The sequence below is a fragment of the Lithobates pipiens genome, unplaced genomic scaffold (genome assembly GCF_037356315.1).
Source record: "Lithobates pipiens isolate NorthernLeopardFrog02 unplaced genomic scaffold, aLitPip1_a1.2 Scaffold_11, whole genome shotgun sequence".
In the NCBI taxonomy this organism is placed as follows: domain Eukaryota; kingdom Metazoa; phylum Chordata; class Amphibia; order Anura; family Ranidae; genus Lithobates; species Lithobates pipiens.
The window spans coordinates 19360157-19372907 of NW_027507696.1; the positions used below are offsets into that span (position 1 = coordinate 19360157).

The 12751-nt window shown below is 44.0% G+C and overlaps 1 protein-coding gene across 1 annotated transcript in view; it reads right to left on the reverse strand.

The window, feature by feature from the left end:
• RNF212B (ring finger protein 212B) overlaps positions 1-12751 on the reverse strand; it is a 198259-nt gene that overhangs the window by 148265 nt on the left and 37243 nt on the right. Inside the window, exon 3 of the mRNA XM_077469396.1 lies at positions 1520-1594. The gene's annotated coding sequence lies outside the window, so the exon portion shown is untranslated. The remainder of the gene's footprint in view (positions 1-1519; positions 1595-12751) is intronic.

The window sequence follows — 12751 nt, forward strand, 5'->3', positions numbered from 1 at the left end:
ACAGCTCCAGAGCATCCAGGGGACTCAACCCAAACGGTGATCAGACATTTCCTGGAAGAAGTCTTTTTGTCAATGAAACCCGTCGGGCTGAGCTGTATGTTACTGTTATCGTGCATTTTACATGTCTGGATGTTCTGTGGCGGCCGCCTTCCCTTTTTGCCATGCAATGCTGTTTTTACTATGGATATGTGTAAGTGCAATACTTTATATTAAATGCAACCCTTAAAGAGGAAGTAAACCCTGATGGGTTTACTTCCTCTTTTTTTCCCTGCAAAGGTAAAGCATAATGGACTACTATGCATCGCATAGTAGCTCATTATGTGTCACTTACCTGACACAGGAGCCAGCGAAGTCGCCGCTGATCCCTGTAGTCCGCCGCATCCATGTTGCTGGTGGCGTCTCGCAGCTCCGACGAATCACAGCGGCGAAGCCGCGATGACGTCACTCCCGCGCATGCGCACGGGAGTCGCGTCTCGCAGCTCCGCCGCTGCCACTCGGCGAAGCCGCGATGACGTCACTCCCGCGCATGCGCACGGGAGTCGACAAATTTGGCAAATCCATTCATGGATTTGCCGCATTTAGTGCGCCTGCGCGCCGCTGTCTACGGCGCATGCGCCGTAGACAGCGGTGCCCATTTTCGGGCAAATATCTCCTAAACCATATAGGTTTAGGAGATATTGCTTGGACCTACAGGTAAGCCTTAATCTAGGCTTACCTGTAGGTCCAAGTTGTTTGGAAGGGTTTACTTCCTCTTTAAGAGGTTTTACACTATCCAGCTTTTTATGTTTTATTTGGATGTGACTACACGATCATCATTTGGGTGAGTCCCCTGGATACTCTGGAGCTGTTCCTGACGTGGTTCCTTTGTGCATCCCCTGCAGATGACCCCTACCGGGACATATTCAATAAGCCTGTTTGCCCCTTCCTAATAAAGGGGTCCAGGCTCTCTGGTAAGAGTCCAACCTATTGTGGTGGTGACGTGTTCACTTGGTGAAGGGATTGTATAACCTTATCCACAGTTGAATAATGGAGTTTGCCATTTGACCATTATAGTCCATTTGAGAGACTAATTTTTCTGGACTGTTTATTTAGTTATAATTTTTTTTCAGTATTTTTAATATCAATCACTGTTGCACAACACACCTTTATTTTGTTTCTTGTTTTGTGGTAATATCTCACATTTGTGGTGCTGCTTTTTTTCACATTGAATTATCTTTTCACTGTGTTATTTTTGTATTTATGATAAATTGCAGAACCTCAGTAGTCATTGCATGCTTTGGCTTTTGACAGCTAATTGTGGAGCTTAGCACTGAAAAGGGACTGGCTTAATTTTGACTTGAGTGGAAAGTAGGGCCCTTTATACAGTCTTAGCCTCTGAGCCAAAGTCACCCCTAGGTATAAAGGAACTGATATGAAGACAAAAAGTACTTGTTGGCACTACAAGGTATCTGCATATCTCCAAAAATATGTTAATTCATACACTTTGGTAGATATGATAGATGCACCTTAATACACCGACCTGTGCAATATTGTTAAAGTATTTCAGTGCTGTTTCTTTAGGGTTTCTGAAATATATCTTCTCTTGGGGCTTGAGCTGTAATTTTAAAAATGTAAACAAAATCAGAAATATGAAACTATATGTAATATTAAACACTGTAGCAATGTTACATGTATGAATACAGGGAATAGCTACTAAAAGTTATAAGAATTTTGACTAAGAGACCATAGTCAGTGTCTCTCAGGGGACACTTAAAGTGTTACTAAACCCACAACAGTAAAATTTGTCTTTATAAGCAGTAAAGCATGCTTGTTATACTCACTGTGGAACCCTAGGGGTTAATCCTGTGCATTGTGTAAAAAGGCAGTTTCATTTGTCTTCTCTGATCCTCCCCATCTTTTACTGTCCTCAATCCATCTGCTGATAGGACAGAGCCCTTGGAGGCACTCTGCACATTCTCAGTTTGGTGTGTATTGCTAGAGAGTTTTATTTTTGGGGAGGGTGCATGTTATCAGCACAGGGCCAATTTGCACTGTCCAAACAGAAAGTTAAGGGTCCTGCAGCCTCATAGGACAGTCAGAATAGAATGAAAACTCCTCCTACAAGCTTTAATCAGTGCTGCCGGACACTGATAGAAGTCATAAGATTGCTATATATACTGCTGGTGATAAAAGGTATTTAGCAGTTTATATTTACTAAAATAATTGCATTTCCATGTACTGTGGGACACCAGATATAGTGAATACAGGTCCTGGGTTTAATAACACTTTAACCACTTCAGGACCGCCGTATTGCCATTGTACGTCAGCACAATGGCACAGGCAGGCACAATCACGTACATCTACGTGATTGCCTTCCAGCGGGTGGGGGGTCCGATCGGACCCCCTCCCGCTGTTTACGGCGGTCCGATTCGGTCCAGGAGCGCTCCGTGATGAGGGGATGGCCGTTGGTTTTCGGCCACCCCCTCTGGATCGCTCCTGGCCAATGAGAAGCTTCCTCCCCTGTGTATTGTTTACACAGGAAGGAGGAAGTGATGTCATTCTCCTCGGGGCGGTCTTTTTGACCGGACTACGAGGAGAAGACTAAAAGTAAGTGTGCACCAACACTACACTGACATGTAGGTACACACAGGCACACAAACCCCCCCCCCGATCCCCCCCGATCGCCCCCCGCCCCCCCTCCCCCCCCAGTCACAGTGTCACTGATTGCATTGATCATTTCTTTACTGATCAATGCATTCAGTGTCAGTTGTGACAGTAAAAACTGTCAGGACAGTTAGTGTTAGGTCCAGGGTAGCCCCTATCACCCCCCAATAAAGATTTAACCCCCTGATTGCCCCTAGAGTTAACCCTTTCACCCCCTTTTGCCAGTGTCACTAAGCGATCATTTTTCTGATCGCTGCATGTGTCGCTAGGTAGCTAGTTATTTTTTTAGGTTCACCGCCAGGTTTTTATATCGCTAGGTACCCCGATATACTACCCAATAATGGTTTTAACCCCCTGATTGCCGCTAGTTAACCCTTTCACCCCCTTTTGCCAGTATCACTAAGCGATCGTTTTTCTGATCGCTGCATTAGTGTCGCTACAGTCGCTAGGTAGCTAGTTATTTTTTTAGGTTCACCGCCAGGTTTTTATAGCGCTAGGTACCCCGATATACTACCCAATAATGGTTTTAACCCCCTGATTGCCGCTAGTTAACCCTTTCACCCCCCTTTGCCAGTGTCACTAAGCGATCGTTTTTCTGATCGCTGCATTAGTGTCGCTACAGTCGCTAGGTAGCTAGTTATTTTTTTAGGTTCACCGCCAGGTTTTTATAGCGCTAGGTACCCCGATATACTACCCAATAATGGTTTTAACCCCCTGATTTCCGCTAGTTAACCCTTTCACCCCCTTTTGCCAGTGTCACTAAGCGATAATTTTTCTGAACGCTGCATCAGTGTCGCTAGTGTCGCTAGGTAGCTAGTTATTTTTTTAGGTTCACTGCCAGGTTTTTATAGCGCTAGGTACCCCGATATACTACCCAATAATGGTTTTAACCCCCTGATTGCTGCTAGTTAACCCTTTCACCCCCTTTCACCAGCGATCACAGTATAAGTGTCACTGGTGACGCTGGTTAGCCAGTTAGTTATTTAGGTTCCCCGTCAGGTTTTTATATAGCGCCAGGGACCCCCATATACTACCTAATAAAAATTTGAACCCCCTGATTGCCCCTAGTTAACCCTTTCACCACTGATCACCGTATAAGTGTTACGGGTGACTCTGGTTAGTTTGTTTTTTATAGCATTTTATATTCAAATCCGGAAGGCAGTGCTTGGTTTTCGGGGTCCCGTACGTGGCTAGGCTCCCAAAAAGTCCCCCACATGTGGTATCCCCGTACTCGGGAGAAGCAGCAGAATTTATTTTGGGGTGTAATTTGACTTCTGCCCATAGCATGTGTGAGCAATATATCATTTAGTGACAACTTTGTGCAAAAAAAAAAAAGTTTGTAATATTCCCGCAACTTTTGGCAAAATATAAAATATTTCATGGACTCAACATGCCTCTCAGTAAATAGCTTGGGGTGTCTACTTTCCAAAATGGGGTCATTTGGGGGGGTTTTGTGCTATTTTGGCATTTTAGGGCCTTCGAAACTGTGATAGGTAGTGAGGAGTTAAATCAAAAATTTGCACCCTTAGAAATCCTGAAGGTGGTGATTGGTTTTCGGGGTGCCGTGCGCGACTAGACTCCCAAAAAGTCCCACACATGTGGTATCCCCGTACTCGGGAGAAGCAGCAGAATGTATTTTGGGGTGTCATTTCACATATGCCCATAGCATGTGTGAGCAATATATCATTTAGTGACAACTTGGTGCAAAAAAAAAAAAAGTTTGTAATATTCCCGCAACTTGTGGCAAAATATAAAATATTCCATGGACTCAACATGCCTCTCAGTAAATAGCTTGGGGTGTCTACTTTCCAAAATGGGGTCATTTTGGGGGGTTTTGTGCTATTTTGGCATTTTATGGCCTTCGAAACTGTGATAGGTAGTGAGGAGTTAAATCAAAAATTTGCACCCTTAGAAATCCTAAAGGTGGTGATTGGTTTTCGGGGTGCCGTGCGCGACTAGACTCCCAAAAAGTCCCACACATGTGGTATCCCCATACTCGGGAGAAATAGCGGAATATATTTTGGGGTGCAATTCCACATATAACCATGGCATGTGTGAGCAATATATCATTTAGTGACAACTTTTTGTAAAAAAATTTTTTTTTTTTGTCATTATTCAATCCCTTAGGACAAAAAAAATAAATATTCAATGGGCTCAACATACCCATCAGCAATTTCCTTGGGGTGTCTACTTTCCAAAATGGGGTCATTTGGGGGGGATTTGTACTGCCCTGCCATTTTAGCACCTCAAGAAATGAGATCGGCAGTCATAAATTAAAAGCTGTGTAAATTCCAGAAAATGTACTCTAGTTTGTAGACGCTATAACTTTTGCGCAAACCAAAAAATATACGCTTATTGACATTTTTTTTACTAAAGACATGTGGCTGAATAAATTTTGCCCTCAATGTATGACTAAAATTTAGTTTATTCGATTTTTCTTATAACAAAAAGAAGAAAATATCTTTTTTTTTCAAAATTTTCGCTCTTTTTCCATTTATATCGCAAAAAAAAAAAATCGCAGAGGCAATCAAATACCATCAAAAGAAAGCTCTATTTGTGGGAAGAAAAGGACGCAAATTTCGTTTGGGTGCAATATTGCATGACCGCGCAATTACCAGTTAAAGCAGCGCAGTGCGAAATTGCAAAAAGACCTCTGGTCCTTAAGGTGTTTATTGGTCCGGAGCTGAAGTGGTTAAAGGAAATCTACGGCCACAGCATTCACTTGTTGCAGCTTCTCCTCTGCGGTTTTCTTTCAATTTCTAAGGAGCACATATCCCATAGTACCTTTCTGCCCACAAGCAGTGGTTCCTGTGTTCTGACATAATGCCGAATCTGGCAGAATAAGCAACCTGCCTCGCTTTCGTTTTCTTTAAACCATCATGAATTTCAGATTTTGACGAATTGCTGTTTATTTTGACAAATTGCTGTTTGGACATAACACCACCAGCAACCGAATAGAGTCCGGTGCATGATATTATGAGCGGAGATTGTTACTCTGCTCTGAAACTAACCAAGAAAATGTCCACCTCCGAGGCAGCAACAACTTTATCCTCGTTAGCTGCTGTGCTGTGAAAACAGCAAAATCTTCCTGTACCAGACTGTATTCGTTTGCCGATGTTGTGTCCAAACACCAATTTGTCCAAATCAGCAATAAGCCTTGGTTCACATTGATGCTACTTTGAAATTGCATGACTTCACTTGAAGTCGTGCGATTTCAAAGTAGCAAGGTCAGCGCGATTTCAGGCGCTACTTGATAGACATCTGTGTGGATTCATACACAGATGTCTATTGAAGTCGCACCTGAAATCGGCAAAAGTAGTGCCGGAACTACCTTTGCAAATAGGTGTCGCACCGATTGGAACAGTGCTATTACCGTCAATAGGCTGCAACTTGTCATGCAATATGATCTCTCAAATCCCATGACAAATCACTCCAATGTGAACTTAGGCTTAATGATGGTTTAACCACTTGAGACCCACGGTATAGCCGAATGACGGCTACAGCGCGGATCTCCTTTACTGGGACTATGTCTATTGACGTAGTCCCGTGCACGAGCGGCCTGCGCGCCCCCTGAGGGGCGAGCGCGGCACGCTCTGTGATCGGCGAGTGTACGAGACTCGCCTGATCACCGATCCGTGCAAGGGGTCGATCCCGACCCCTTATTACGTGATCAGCTGTCAGCCAATGACAGCTGATCATGTGATATAACAGAGCCGGTAATCGCCTATTATTCCTCCTCGCGCTGACAGCGTGAGGAGAAAAAAAAAGCCGATCACCGGCGGCCGTGATCGGGACATCAGTCCCGATCACGGCCAGCCCTGCCAGTGCCCACCTGCCCCCTGCTTTGCCACATTAATAAAAAATGTGTCCCCCCTGTCAGTGCCACCCAGCAGTGCCCATAGTGCCACCCAGCAGTGCCCACAGTGCCACCCAGCAGTGCCCACAGTACCACCCAGCAGTGCCCACAATCTGCCTCAACAAAGGTGCTGCACCCCAGTGCCACATATCCGTGCCCAGCAGTGCCGCCCATCAGTGCCCATCAGTGCCCAGCAGTGCCGCCCATCAGTGCCCAGCAGTGCCACCTATCAGAGCCACCTATCAGTGCCCATCAGTCCCATCTATCAGTGGTACCTATCAGTGCCCCTTAGTGCCACCCATCTGTGCCACCCATCCGTGCCATCTTATCTGTGCCCGTCTTTGCCCATCAGTGCCGCCTTATCTGTGCCCATCGGTGCCACCTTATCTGTGCCTATTAGTGCCGCCTTAACTATGCCTATCAGTGCCCACCAGTGCAGCCTATCAGTGCCCACCAATGCAGCCTATCAGTGCCCACCAATGCAGCCTATCAGTGCCCACCAGTGCAGCCTATCAGTGCCGCCTCATCAGCGCACTTCAATGAAGGAGAAAAATGACCTGTTTGCAAAATTTTATAACAAACTATTAAACATGATTTTTTTTTTTTTGCATCTTTTTTTGTTTGTTTAGCAAAAAATAAAACTCCCAGCTGTGATTAAATACCACCAAAAGAAAGCTCTATTTGTGGGAAAAAAATGATAAAAATTTAATTTGGGTACAGTGTTGTATGCCCGCGCAATTGTCATTCAAAATGCATCAGCGCTGAAAGCTGAAAATTGGTCTGGGACTGAGGGGGGTTTAAGTGCCCAGTAAGCAAGTGGTTAAAGAAAGCGGAAGTGACGTTAGATTTTCTGCCGAGTTGCCCATTTTGTCAGGACACCTGTACCAACTCTGCCTCCTGAAACTCCTCCAATAATCACTTCTGTAGTTCAGAAAGCAAGACCTGTGAATCCTGTAAAGCCCTGTACACACGGTTGGACATTCCGATGACAAAATCTAAGACCCCTTTCACAACACGCCGCCCATAGCGTCGGCGGTAAAACACCGCTATTTTTAGCGGCGTTTTACCGTTGGATTTGCGGCGCATTTCGGCCACTAGCGGGACGCTTTTACCCCCGCTAGCGGCCGAGAAAGGGTTAAAACCGCCGGCAATACGCCGCAATATTATATATTATAATTATAATATTACAGCACTGCCACATTGATTTCAATGGGAAGCAGCGGTGGAGAAGCGGTAAACACACCGCTCCTTCACCGCTCCAAAGAAACTGCTGGCAGGACTTTTCCTGACGTCCTGCAAGCGCACCGCTGCAGTGTGAAAGCCCTCGGGCTTTCACACTACAGACAATGGTGCAGCTGTTTTAGGTCGGATTGCAGGCGCTATTTCTTTTTTAATTTACATAATCTTTATTTATTTTCATAATAATTTTTCCATAAACGAACTTTATACAGTTAAATACTCAATTTTACAAATTAACAATTCCCTTAGCCCCCCCCCCCCCCCACCCACTTCCCTTCAAGGACATAACAGGAAAAGACAAAGGGTCCCTCATGCACAAACTGTGCTCGTGATACTCCTAGCATCTCTATCTTCTTAACACCTATTCCAAAAACTTTCTCTCTCCTTCCTCCCTCCCATCCTCAGTCACTCCAAGCCCTTATACTGGGTGTCCCAACCTATCCAACCATGGTTTCCACATTCTTTTGAATTCCCTAAAATTCCCTCTCCTTACATATACTACCTTTTCCTTCCAAACCGTCTCTGTAATTAGCTGCCTCCAATCTGCTACCGACGGGGGGGTTTTCTGCCTGCCACCTCTGCGCTATCAATTTCCTTGCCTGAAACATACACCTCATTACTGCTTTGTTTATACAAGCTGATCCTCTTATTCCCTCGTTCAGGCCCAGCACACACATTCTGGGGTTCCCATTAACCGTCACTCTAAATGTTTCATTCAGATCGGCAATAACTTCTGACCAGTAGCGAAACAGTTTAGGGCACCTCCAGAACATGTGTGTCAGATCCCCAGTTGCCTGACATCTCAGACATCCATCGTCTACTCTTTGCCCAAACCTAAATAGCCTCTTCGGCGTGTAATAGGCTCTATGTAACAGCATCAGATGTGACACCCTCTGGGCTGGCGAGACAGATATCAGATGCCCTCCCTCAAGTATCCTCATCCACTGCTCATCTGAGAATGTTCCTAATTCTTCCTACCATTTTCTTCTACTTTTAAGTTTTCCTGGGGTTTCTATACTCCCTTCACATATATGTGGATACATTTCTGCTATAAAAACTCTCGCTCTATCTTGGGAGTTTAATCTATTATAAATGGGGGACTTACTCCAAACTGGCCCTGATGTATCAAATTGTTTCGATAAAGCATGTCCAATTTGTAAATATTTATAAAACGAATGTTTTGGTAGATCAAATTCCGCTCTCAGTGCATTAAATGTTTTCATTGTATTTCCTTCATACAGCTGGGCCAGCCTGTCGATCCCCCTAATTTCCCAGTCTCCTGTAGATTCAGCTTATTCCATAGGGGGGTTTCTTTAGTCATCCCTTCCAGGCCGTTTATCGCCTTTACTGCCTTCCATACTTTTAAAGCAAGTTTTATTGTAGGCATTCTATGGGGGAATGAGTTTGCCTCCAAAGCCTCTACTATAGTCTTATGAGGTGTCACAGTAATCATTAATGCCGTGTTTGTACCTCCACTAAGCTCATTACTCGTCCCCAGATGCTGCAGTTGTGCAGCTAAAAAATAGCTTCTTGGGTGAGGTACTGCCATTCCTCCTTTCCTTGTTGGTAACTGCAGGATTTGTAGGCCAATTCTTGAAGTACCTCCTCTCCATATGAGTTCTCGAAATAATGTTTCCATTTTTTTAAACCATTTTATATCTATCCATATCGGCGAGTTGTGCAACAGATACAATAACTGAGGCATCCACAGCATTTTGATAAGATTGCATCTCCCTGCAACTGATAGTGGGAATTTCTTCCAGATTTCTATTTTATTTTTAAATTTGGCTAATAGTGGGGCAACATTATCACTTATATACTTTTTTGGATCTCTTTGTATGTGTATTCCTAAATATTTTATTTTTTCCACCACTTCTAACTGCGGGATTGCCAAAATACTTTGGCTCCCCAGTGTATCTACAGGCATCAGAGCTGATTTTTCCCAGTTTATAATTAATCCCGAGAAACTGCTAAACTCCCCAAGGACTTTCATCCCCTGCCTGGTGGACTTCTCTGAGTCCCCCAAATAAAGGAGAATATCATCCGCGTATAGCGCAATCTTCTCTTCCCTCAGCCCTCTTTGGAAGCCTTCCATATTAATATTGGATCTTATTGCAATGGCTAATGGTTCCACTGCGAGGGCAAAGATCAGGGGTGACAAAGGACACCCCTGTCTTGTCCCTCTCTCTAATAATATCTTATCTGAATACTCGTTGTTAACCCTAATTCTAGCACTAGGACCATTATACAAAGTTTTTATCCATGCAATAAATGTAGAACCAAATCCAAATTCGCTCAGTACCCGCCAGATATATCTCCATTCTAGACTGTCAAAGGCTTTGACTACATCTAAAGCCATAATTGCCCTTTTACCTACGTGTTCCGTTGGTATCTGCAGGTTGAGATACAGCCTTCTAATATTCATGCTGGTTGATCTACCGGGGATAAATCCCATTTGATCGGGGTGTATCAATCTGGAGATAATTTTATTCAATCTGGCCGCCAGTACTTTAGCTAATATTTTTGTGTCCGTACACAGAAGTGAGATAGGTCGATAAGATTTCGTTTCCAACGGATCCTTCCCCTCTTTGTGCAGAACAATTATCGTTGTTTCTGTCATTGAGGTGGGCAGTCTCCCTTCCTCCTTTGCCCTATTTAATACTTTGAGAAGCTCCGGAAGCAATACTTTCCCATAATATTTATAAGTTTCCAATGGAAGACCATCTGGTCCTGGGGACTTCTGGTTAGCCATTGCTGTCACTGCAGATTGAATTTCTTCTAATGTTAATGGAGCTTCCATTATCTCTCTCTCCTCAGTAAGGGAAAGAACTCTAATGTTTCCAAAGAACATGTCCATTTTCTCGTCTCCCATCGCCCCCTGCGATCTGTACAGTTTTGCATAGTATGATCTAAAGGTATCTATAATCACTGAGCTCTCAGTTGAGATTTCTCCCTTCTCTGTCCTGATCGCGGGGACGGTGGATGGCGAGGAGTTGGTCTTCACTAAGTGTGCCAGCATCCTCCCGACTCTTTCCCCCTCCCCAAACGCCACTTGTTTCTGAAACAATCTTTTATTCTCGACTTTCCTAATGATCACTGCTTTATATTTCTGCTGTTTATCTAACCATGTCTTTTGTTTCTCTGGGGTGGGATTTACTACATATTCTCTTTCTGCTTCTACTAACTGCCTTTTAACTGTATTCTCCCATTCTCTAGATATTTTCTTAATTTTCGCTACCTGCTGAATAAGGATACCCCTAAGGTAGGCCTTTAGTGCGTCCCATATCACTCCTCTTGTGGCGGTATCCTTATTGAGCTCTATAAACTCTTCTAGCTGGGATAGTACCTTATTTGAATCTCCGATTATCTCAAACCATACTGGATTCATCTTCCATACTTTCGAGGGTCTTATCCCCCCTAAATTTACTGATACCGTCACCAATGAATGATCTGACACCCCCCTAGGTTGGTATACTATTTCCCTTACTACTTGGTTAGCTTCTTCATTCCCCAAAACTAGATCTATTCTTGAGAGTGAGGAGTAGGAGCTTGAGAAACACGAGTATTGTAACAGGTCCGGGTTCCGAACTCTCCACAAATCAGACAGTCCCCCTTCTTGCATAAACCTGGATAGCCGACTCTCACCCTCCCTCTGCAAATGTATCCCTGGTGAAAACCTATCCTGATTTTTGTTAATAACCTCGTTAAAGTCTCCCACTACTACCACTGGGATCCCAGATTTATCCACTATAAATTCCATTAGGTTATATAAAACGTCCAATTTAAACGGGGGTGGAATGTAGATATTTGCAAGGACATACTCCCGATTTTCAATCACACAATGCAAAAACATATACCTCCCTTCTTTATCAATGCTGGCCTGCCGACAGTTAAACGCAACTTCTTTTCTTACCAACACGGCCACACCTCTTGAGTAAGAGGTGTGGACTGAGTGGAACTGAGCTTGAAATTTCCTACTGTAGTTCTCCAACTTGGAGTCTTCAGTTAGATGCGTCTCCTGTAGGCAGATCAGCCCGACATCACATTTTTCAAGGGCATCAAACACCACTGCTTTTTTAACTGGTGTACCCATCCCTCGTACATTCCAGGAACCAATATTCATAACTCTAGCCTGCATATCTTACCAAGAAAGCAATAAAAAAGGGAAGAAGGAGATGTCTCAATGTTATAGTTAATCTCGTGGGGACACTTCTCTACACCCCATCTAGGAAACTGAGACATGTGAGGGAACAAGAGGAGAGAGAAAAGTTTACTCAAAATAAAAATCATAACATCTTTGTGTGTCCTCTCAAATATTGTGATAACATTCCATCCTAAACTTCCCATCTGTGAGAAAAATATAAGCTTTTCATATATTCCAAACCTTATTTTTAATTTATCTTCTATTTCTGTGCAAACTTCATCCTTTTCCTGTGCATTGTTTCCCCTTTTATTCCTTATTCCTACCCCCACCCCCCCTGTACCCTTCTAGGTTACCCCTAGGGGCTTTTTCTGTGACCGAAACATCCCCACCCATACCTTCATGCTCCCCCCTCCTTCCTTCCCACTCACATACTTTCTCCCCAACACCCCTCCCCTCCTCCCTAGCCACCCTCCCCTTAAACTCAACCTGTGTCTCATTTTTAACCCTTCTTAAGCCCCATACACACTATCAGACTGTCTGCTGGTTTTTTCCTTCAGGTTTACCAAAACCATGTAGTACAAGGGCCTGCCTGATTGCATACACATTAAAACCCCTAAGGTTTGACCTCATATTATATGGTTTTGGTAAATCTGATGGAAAAAATCAGCAGACAATCTGATAGTGTGTATGGGGCTTTAATCTCATTCATATATTCCATTATACTGTGTGTGTCCCACCGCCCACCGATACGTGAACATGTACGTTGTGCCCATAATACGAGTGCATTGTACCCAATATGTCCCCCTGTCCAAACTCAACCTCCCTCCCCCTCTGTTTTAGGTCGGATTGCAGGCGCTATTTCTAACTCT